Here is a 10,600-nt window from a genome sequence, read left to right as displayed (position 1 = left end):
TACTGACTGATAAAAGCTCATTTTTTACATAGGGCTTTGGTACACTTGACATCAGTTTGACATCTGAGAGTCCACAGACTAAGTAACTAAGGTCAGCCATGTCACTCCTTTTCTAAGTGACTGATCCCAAATAAAAACTCTGGACACCTGGCTCAGATGAACTTTGTGGGTTGGTAATACTTTGTGCATGTTGTCTGTCATTGTTGCTAGAATTAAATGTCTGTATCAGTTCACGGGGAGAGGACAAAATCTGCATTGATGGTTCTTCTAGACTCTTCCTTTTCCTTGGCCAATTTTTTTTCCGCTGCATTGTGTGGCATATGGGATCTTAGTTCCCGAAACAGTGATCAAACCTATCTCCCCTGAGCTGGGAGTTGTTGTTATTGTCCAGTCTCTTAAGTTATGTTCAACTCTTTGTGACCCCATGGACTGCAGCATGCCAGGTTTCCTGGTCCTTCACCATCTCCTAGAGTTTGCTCCAATTCATAAATTGGAAGCATGGAGTCTTAACCAGTGGACTGCCAGGTAAGTCCCCCTTATCTAATTTTTTTTTCCAATTATTTTTATTAGTTGGAGGCTAATTATTTCACAGCATTGCAGTGGGTTTTGTCATACATTGACATGAATCAGTCATGGAGTTACATGTATTCCCCATCCCGATCCCCCCTCCCACCTCCCTCTCCACCCGATTCCTCTGGGGCCCTTATCTAATTTTAATCTGTATCTTTTTTTCTCTTTTTAAAATTGAGATATAATTCACTGATAGTATTAGTTTCAGGTGTACAGCGTAGTGATTCAAAGTTTTTATAGCTTATATTTCATTTAAAGTTATTATAAAATATTGGGTATATTCCTGAAAAGTTGTTGCTGCAAGCCTGTGTTACGCCAGGATTCGTATCCTATCCCCTGAGGAGAGTATTTCGATCCAGGGTCAGAGACAAGGCCTGACTACTTGGAGCTTTTTGTGTGGCAAAGTTTTATTAAAGTATAACAGAGATAGGGAAAGCTTCTGACATAGACAGAAAGGGGACAGAAAGAATGCCCCTTTGCTAGTTTTTAGCAAGGTGTTTTATGTCTGTTAGAAAGCTATTAATCAGATAAGAAAGACACCTCAAGGCTGAGGGAGTTTTACCAGGCCCCTTCCCCACAATATGCATTTTTGAGATAGGATGGCACGAGGTATGTCATCCCCCGGCCATACAATTGACATGAATGCTGGTTTGTTGAGCCATTATCATCCTAAGGTTTGAGAAAAGAGAAAAAGTTAGTCTTAGGCAGAACCATTTTGAAGAAAGGCAGATTCCAAAGCAAATACATAGTTTCATTACACAGCTTAAGAAAAACATTTCCATGAAAAAAAAAAAAAAAAAGCATTGGTTAGCTCAAGGAAGAACCAGGTGTCACAGAATTAAAAGCTTCTTTTAATTTTGTGTAGAGAAGTAAAAAAAAAAAAAACAAGAAAGTGTCTGCCACTTGCAGTTTTTCTTCCTGCCACTTAGGGACCTCTGGCCTTCCCACCTGTAACCCTCTTATTCCCTATGCTCTAGCATATATTCTTGTCACTTGTTATTTTGTACATAGTTTGTACCTCTGTATCTTCTACCTTTTTCCCTTTTGGTAACTACTACTTTTTTTTTCTATATCTGTGTATCTGTTTCTGTTTCGTTATAGTCATCTTTTTATTTTTTAGATTCCATATATAAATGATAAGATACAGTATTTGTCTTTCTCTGACTTATTTCACCAAGCGTAATACCTACCAGGTCCATTTCATTCTTTTTTTTTTTCTCTTTTTGAGGTCACATGGCATGTGAAATCTTAGTTCCCTGACCAGGGAGTAAACCTGTGCCCCCTGCATTAGAAGCACAAAGTCTTAACCACTGGACTGCCAAACAAATCCCCCAAATTGCATTTTTATGCCTGAATAATATTCCATTTGTGTGTGGGGGTGTGTGTGTATACACACCACATCTTCTTTATCAGTTGAGGGACTGATCATCTGTTGTTGACTATGGTAATTCATGCTGCTATGAACATTAGGATGCATGTATCTTTTTGAATTAGTGTTGTTTTCTTCAGATACGTACCATGGAATGGAATTGCTGGATCTTTATTGCAGTTCTGTTTTTAGTTTGAGGGGCCTCCATCTTGTTTTTCACAATGGCTGTACCAATTTACATTTCTACAAACAGTGTCCAAAGGTTTCCTTTTCTCCACATTCTCACCAACATTTATTATTTGTGGTATCTTTGAAAATAACCATTCTGACAGATGTGAGGGGAACTTATTATTTGATCTGCATTTCTTTTACTAGTAATGTTGAGCATCTTTTCACATGTCTATTGGCCATCTGAAAGTCTCCTTTGGAAGAATGCCTATCAGCTCCTCTGCCCATTTAAAAATAGAATTGTTTGCTTTTTGTTGTGAGATAGTATGAGTTCTTTATATATTTTGGATATTAACCCCTTATAAGATATATGATTTGCAAATATTTTCTCCCATTTGGTAGACTGTCTTTTCATTCTGTCAGTGGTTTTCTTTGCTATGCAGATCCCATTTGTTTATTTTTGCTTTTGTTTTCTTTACCTTAGGAGACAGATTTTTTTTAAATATTGCTACAATTTATGTCAAAGAGTGTTCTATGTTTTATTCTTGGAATTTTATGGTTTTCAGTCTTAATTTAGTTCTTTAATCCATTTTGAGTTTATTTTTCTGTATGGTATGAGAAAATGTTCTAATTTCATCCTTTTACATGTAACTGTCTAAATTCCCCAGACTGCTTATTGAAGAGTGTATCTTTTCCCCTTTTCTTTTCTTGCCTCTTTTGTCATAGGTTAATTGACTGAAAATGTGTGGGTTTATTTCTAGCTCTCTACTCTATTCCATTGATCTTTGTGTCTGGTTTTGTGCCAATACCATACTGTTTTTGTAACAGAACAGGGAGAGCACAGCCCTTAGCAGGTAGCATTGCTATACCTAATTACTCTGCACTCTGTTACTAGGCAACTAGGTCTTGCCCAGCCATTGGTCGATGCCCCACACCCACAAGCAACCAACTGTCAATGAGCGACTGTTAGCTGTCCTGCTCAGCTGTTGGTCAGCACTGCAGTGGGCCCTGCCCCCTGGTAACTGTCAATGAGGGACCACTGGGGAAGTGATTCAGCCAAGGGGTGGTAGTATGGTGGTCATCAGGTGGAGAGTGAGGTAAGAGACAGATTCAGGCCTTCTCCTGGAGGCCCTCCAGCTTACCCAGCCTTGGGCCAGTGAGTGAACTAGAGGCCCTGGGGAACAAACTAGAGACTACATGCTGCAGGTCTCCAGAACCTTTCACTAAGGCCCTCCACTAGCTTTGGCCCAGGCCTTGAGGCAGCAGTGAGCCTCTCCCCTGTCCCTGTCTCTACAGCCTAATAGCAGTGGCTGTCTGTATGGGCTACAGTCTGTGAGCCCTAGTCTCCCTCTTTGGGCAGCCTGAGAAGACTAAGGGCCATTTGGGTTGGGTGCCTGGTTCCCTCAGGGATGACAGCTTGGCAGGATGTGGGAACCTGGCCCTGAACGAGCTGCCAACTGAGATCTGTCTCCTCTGAGCCAGGACTGGGACCTTGGAGGGTAAAAGTCGCATCTTGGGACTTCGCCCTTTCTGTTCAAGAGAGAGAATAACAGTCATCTGGTAGAAATTTACAGGAACATCATTACCTGACTACGACCAGACCTCAAGAACAAAGACTCTGACATGGAGAAGTCTGCAACAACCAACCACACCCATCCCTCAGCTTTTGCTTTTAAAGGGACTTGCTGAAAGCTTTCAGTAACTTTGGGGTTCTTAGGGCATGAGCCACCCGTTTCCGTGTATGAATCTGTAATAAACCCTTTTCTGTTCCAAACTCTAATCTTCAGTATTGATGGGCCTCACTGTGTGTCAGGCACATGGGCTTGCGAATTTGGTTAACATTTTGATTACTGTAGCTTTGTAGTGTAGTCCTAAGTCAGAAAGCAATTTCCTATCAGACACAAGCTCAGGCTCCTTCACAAAACTTACCTTAAAAATTTTCTTCAGAATTCAAACAATTTTAAGAACGTTATCTCTAAAATATTCTTAATATTACTTATATTAATATATAGTATATGATAATATAGTATATATTTAAGGTATATATATTATATAGCTTATATATTATAGAATATATTTTATGTTATACTATATTGACATTGTAATATGTATTAAATTATCTAATACATTACTTTGATAAATATTTACCTTCCTTCTTTTAATGTGCAAAATATCCTCCCTAAGGTAGGTGACCAGAATTCCTATCATTTGGCTTAGTCTCAAAGTTCAGCATCACATGATAATTTCTGCATAAGTTTCAGATCTGCCTCTCTTAATCCAGAGACTAAACTCACACATAATGTCCAATGAAGAAAGAGGGACAGGATAACCACTGTGAACACTTCAGTTTGAAAATAGAAAGATTGGGAAACTGTGGCAATCTCTACATCAGTGACCAGGAATGAATGACTCTTGGCAGTCTCCTCATTTGGTCCCCTCCTCTTGAATCTGATCTGGCCCCATGGCTTGCTTTAATAGAATAGAATGTGACATAAGTGCTATGTATTATGTTACTCCTGTCCTGAGACTTAGGAGGACATGACTACTTCTAATTTTGTATTCTTAGGGTTCAGTCACCATAGAAGAAGTCTGATTATCCTGAGACTACCAGACTTTTACGAAAGCCCAAGTGATGAACCACTTGAAGATGGCATATAAAGGAGGATCAAAGTGCTCTGATTGACAGCCCCACAAAAAATCCCAGCCTTTAGGCAGCACCAACTGCCACCATCTGGGACATTCCAAATCAGTTGAGCCTCCAGTGAGCCATCTTGGACATTCCAGACCAGTTGAGCCTTCAGATGACTGCAGCCACAGCTCACACCGCACTAGGAAGGAACTACCGGGTGGACTCCGCTCATCCAGACTCTTGAGCCATGATGATAATTGTTGCTGTTTGAAGCCACTAATTTGAAGGTGATCTGTTACCTAGAAACAGATAATTGAAACAGAAGCTTGCAGAGATCCCTGCTCAGAGCAATTCTTCTCTGTGTAGATCCTGTGAAAGTTTCTAAGCTGCCGGTTGGGGATGTGTCTTATTTAAACCTGAGGTGCCTTAATCTCTGATAGCCACAAGGGAAGGACCTTTTCTGAATGATAGCCACAAGGAGGGACCTTTTCTGAATACCTCTTTTCTAACAAGTATAGCTTCTGAAAACACAGGACACATTCTCTCACGCTAACTGTAGCATCACAAGGCTTAAAGAAAATCACTCTTTAAAGCTTTACAACCAAACATAGCATCCTTTGATAATACTCTCTTACTTTCTGTAAGCTTATATTATTACCTATCTGTATTCTTCTCCCTCTCCACATAAGATTGCTAAATCCTCTGTACAGCAGTCAGCAAACTGAATTCATAAGTCTAAGTAGAAAGCATGTTACTCTTTCTAACTCCCAGCAGGTCTCTAGATCTCAGCTGTCTACCACCTATGCATTCTTGTGCTCATGGCAGCCTTGACTGGCCCAAACATCTCTTTGCACCTCAGTATCCTGCATGGCAGCTTCCATGAACACTTACCCAGATTTTCTTCTCAGCTCAGGCAAGCCTATACCTGCACAGTTTCTTTTTAGCCTTTGAGAGATGTGGCATGCTGGATCCCAGAAAGACTCTTGGGTCTTAGTTCAAGACCTCTGGGAAGCAGATTGGAGATGAACATTTGAGTGCACCTTTATTAGGAAGAAAGTGGGGAAAGCGCAAGGTGAACTGTGAGGCAGTGATGAGAGAGACTTTGATCCCACAAGGAGCTCTGGAGCTGGAATGGCCTTGCAGAGTGATTTCAGACTGAAGCACGTGACTGGCCCTTTGTGTGAGCTGTATCCCTTCAGCTCCTGACTACCAGTGGGCAGTTACACAACAGTTGTAATGAGATGTGTGTGGGAAACAGGAGATAAGTGATCTCCCATGTGCAGAGTCATAAAGAGTAGCCTGAACACTAGCTAGGATGATTTTGTCACAAACTCTATGGTTTAAACCTTCAGCTATTTTATGGCTTAAACATTTTCTCATTTGGCAATGAATCTTTTGGGCAACACTGAGGCAGAAAACCTGAAAAGTTTACATTTAATAAAATATTAGATGATTAAATTGTGTTTCTTTTAAAGAGAGTTGATCGTGTATGTGCTCCTTGCAGGAAGTATTTTCCACATCCCTTAAGAGCAGTAGTGATATCACTGACCCCATGAAAATTAGAAGACATAATTAGCTGAAGAAGCTTCAGTGTTTTTTTTAAAAAGTAAGTTTCCTAAGAAGACTTTAGCCAAAGATGATAAATTTACATATAAGACAGCAGAAGGGGGCTTAAATGTGAGTTTGTGACACATACCCTTTTATTTAGTCACTGTTTTTCTAAAACAGTTTTGTTCATTTTTCCTTCAAGTTTTCTTGTGCACCATTCTAATGTTACTGTGTTGTTTCACTGGAAGAATTTTGCCAAGAGTTTGAATGAGGCCAGTTTTTTATCAATGCCTTTAGCTGCATCAACCAGGAAATCAGTTAATTCTAATAACAATTTGTTTCTTTTATTCAGTTCACACAGTAAAAAAATTTTGGAATCTCATTTTGTTGAATATGAGACAAGTTACATAATTGAAAGTATAAATTTAGCTCAAAAGTTTAACATTGACTGTGAAATTGCAGTTGATTCTAGAGCAGTGCAAAGGTTAGGGGCGCTGACCACCCTGCCCCTTGCTGTAGAAAATCCATGTATAATTTTTGATCCCTCAGAATTTAATTTGAAGTAGTCTACTGTTATGTAAATCTATACAATATATAACACATTGTATAATATATATTACATTCATGACATACCTAATTTTTCCAATATTTCTAGTCTGTGCAGTTCATCTACAAGTTTCTTCAAATTGTTGCAGACCTCCAAAAATATTTTCCAATATTTTTATTGAAAAAAAATCTGTGTATAAGTGGACCAGTACAGTTGAACCTGTGTTGTTCAAGGATCAACTGTATTTTTGTTTTGTTGTATTTTTGTCCGTGCTACATGCCTTGTGGGATCCCAGTTCCCCAACTAGGGACTGAACTCAGGTCCTTGCAGCAAGATCACAGTGTCCTAACCACTGGACTGTCAGGAAATTCCCCAACTGTATGTTTTATGATGGTAATAAAATAAAAATACTGGAGTCATAGTTAAAACTGTATTTTTACTAAATTAAGAAACGCATGAGAAAATTTCAGTTATAATGCACACAAAATTCATTTTTCATTCTAACAAGCTGCTATACTCCACCAAAACAAGACTCCAATAGTCCAAAGAAAGGTTTTAATGTTTTTATATTCATAGAGGAGTTAAATTGTGTATAGTATAGCTGATGTTGAATATATTTAAAAAATTATTATTTCTTCATGGTTGTACACATTTTCAGTTGGTTTCTAAAGATGTTTGAACTTGAACTAATTTGGAAGTGAAAGTGTTTTGCAACATTTTTGCTGGATATAGAATTTTAGATAGAAATTTTTCCATTTTAACCCTATAAAATTGTCTCTCTGCTGACCTTCATTATTTGTGACAGTAAGTTTGCAGTGATTCTTACCTTTGTTCTTCTATGTGTGATTTCTTTTTTTCCTTTGGATGCTTTAGAATTTTTTATCTCATGTATAGAATTTTATTATAGTTTTCAACTTGTTTTAAATATTTTCAACAATTATTTTTTCTTTTTCCTCTTCTAAGACTCCAGTTCCATGTCCTGCTTGATATATGTCACACGTCCTGAGACGCTCATCATTAGGTAAATTTGTTTTAAAATCTTTCATTTTGTGTGATGCCTGCTATTACACCTACAATTTCACTGTTTTTTTTGTTTTTTTTTCCTCCTTAGAGTTACAGGTGCTTTTAGTTCCATTTAGTGACATAATTTCAGATATTTTTCATATCTCGAAATTCCATTTCATTCTTCTTTATATTGTCCATCTATCTCATTATGTTTATTTTTTAAATACTTGAACATACATGTAAATCCCTTGTCCACTCATTCTGTTTTTGCTTTTTCTTCTTTGTCTCCTGTGGTTACCAGTCACATATGCCTATTTCTTCCCATTTCTATGTATTTTAATTGTATGCTGGATGTGTGATTTTTACATTATTGAGTGACAGGTTTTGCTTTATTCCTTTAAAGAATTTTGGACACAATTCCCTAAGAATGGCAGGGTTTCTATTGGTCCCCACTTTTTATGCAGGTGCCTGGAAATCACCAGGTAGAAAACTGGGGCGATTTTAGGGCTTGGTTTGCTTGTTTCCCTTCCTCACCAATCACAAGCCTGTATTACCTCTTGTCCATTATCTAAAATAGCTGTTTCAGAAATTTTATTCAGTTCACTCACTTAGGATGGGAGAACTTTTTGTGAGGCTGTTACCTTTTCATGGATGGAAGTAAAAGTACATAAGATGACCTTCCTTTTCAAAATGTGTGTAATTTTGGATCCCTACTTTGTTATGCTTATTGGTAGGAAACTGATTTTCTCCATTTTCAGAAAGCATCATCCTTCAGAGAACAGGAAACACTTTGAAACTCTGGTGTCTACAATGAGTGAAGAGAGGTTTTCTGATGGTAATCAGTACTGGGAGGTGAAGCTCCCAAGAAAGTCCACTAGACCTCTGTTTGGACTTGGGTCACGGGGAAGGAAGGGATGTATGTAGTTAGTTGACCACGGTTTCTTGTTCACTGAGCATCAAGAACAATCTGAAATTCTTTCTCAGCATTCCCTCCTTTCCTTCAGACAGTTGTGTCAGAATGGAGACAATCTGGTCTATAATGTGACAGAGTGAACCCATACTTACAGTTTTAACTTAGACCTTCCTCCCAGTCTCTTCCATGTTTCTCCCTTAAGATCCTAGACAGTGGAATGGATCTTCTCTCACTGATCACCCTGCAGTTGCAACTGATTTCAGTTGCAATTTCTGCTGCAATTTTCAGTTTCATTTTCTGGACAACCAGTATGTCATGACCCAGGCTATGAAGCTTCCATGTGCTGATTCCTGGATCTTGTGGTCTCTTAGTGCTGCTTATACTGGGATAACAATTCATTGAAACAAAACAAGACTGCATTTTCTACCATTCACCCTCAGAGGGGAATGATGACAGTGTAAGTTTTTCACAGTTATTTCAAAAGCCTGTGGTATTTGGCACAGAAAAGATATTCAGTGAAGTTATATTCTGGAACAGTTTATGTAATCACAGATACAGATCCCTATCGTTGCTGGTAAGCCAAAACTCACATATTTTGAAAATCATCTATTTTGAAAATATTTAAAGTAATATAGAAGTATGGATTCCACAACTTTATTAAAATCAGCATCCCTCTTCCATTATTTGTATCACAAAACTTCTTGGAAACACCAATTTTTCACTCTTACACCAAGTTTTCATTGTTAAAGCAATTTTTTTTTCTCTTATCCATGCTACCCTGCCATCTCAGTCTCCCCGTCCATCTCTCTCTCCCCCTGTGCATCTCTGTCTAACCCTCAGTCTGCCTACGTGTTACATCCCAGCATGTTACATCCCCAGCATGTTACATCCAACAGCAACAGCTTTGTGTCTGCCTGGTGGTTTACTTTGGCTCTGGGGGGCTGAGGAGGTCTTCTCAAGAGTATGCCCTGTCAGGCTTCTGTTCCTATCTTCTCAGAGAATGTCGTTGGGGGCAGGGGAATTAGTACCAAATGAACAATGTGGATATAGGTAGGTAACCTCTATGAGTAGTTTGTAAAGTAGTTTGTAAATTAGGAACTTCAGTTTTGATTTCCAGTGGATGATGCTTCAAACTGCTAAAATAAAATCATTTTCTGTAGAAATCCAAACACTTTTCCCACTGAAGCACAGTCAACTATTAATATAAAATATTTTAATGAGGTTTCATCCTATAAGACAAAAATTTAGACCAGGTCCCAACTAATGAAGTGTCTTGACCTTTCATTACGTACTCTGTAAAGTATTATTATTACTTTATTGCCTTACTTGTTTCAAATACAGCATTATTTAAACAATATTGAAATTTGAGGAAACAGGGAAGGATAGCAACTCTTGAACACATTTTTTTGTTGTTTTTGCTTGTTTTTTTTTTGGTTTGTTTGTTTATGTTTTAAGTAATTTCTCAATTCCTTTCAGTCTACTTGTAATAGACTTCCTGTTACATTATTGTTAGTGACCTGCTGAATTAGATGACCAAAGTGGGAATGCAAACATATGTTTCATTAAACCTACAAAATGAAGTCACAAGTTTGTGCAATAATTCTTCAAAAAATATTTCCCTAAGGATTTCAAAGTAGATTGAAAACTTTTGTTCTGACACTTAGTGCTCTCTGTCAACTCAACGCCTAATTACCTTTGTGATGCAAGTTTCCCTCCCCAGTAGTGGTATCCTCTTGCCCTTTGTGATGCAAGTTTCCCTCCTCAGTAGTGGTATCCTCTTGCCCTTTGTGATGCAAGTTTCCCTCCCCAGTAGTGGTATGCCTTGACCTCCAATCATCTACACAAAACCAC

This window comes from Dama dama, chromosome 9 (assembly GCF_033118175.1).
Source record: "Dama dama isolate Ldn47 chromosome 9, ASM3311817v1, whole genome shotgun sequence".
NCBI classification, from domain to species: Eukaryota; Metazoa; Chordata; class Mammalia; order Artiodactyla; family Cervidae; genus Dama; species Dama dama.
Note: the sequence above shows the minus strand (reverse complement) of the source record.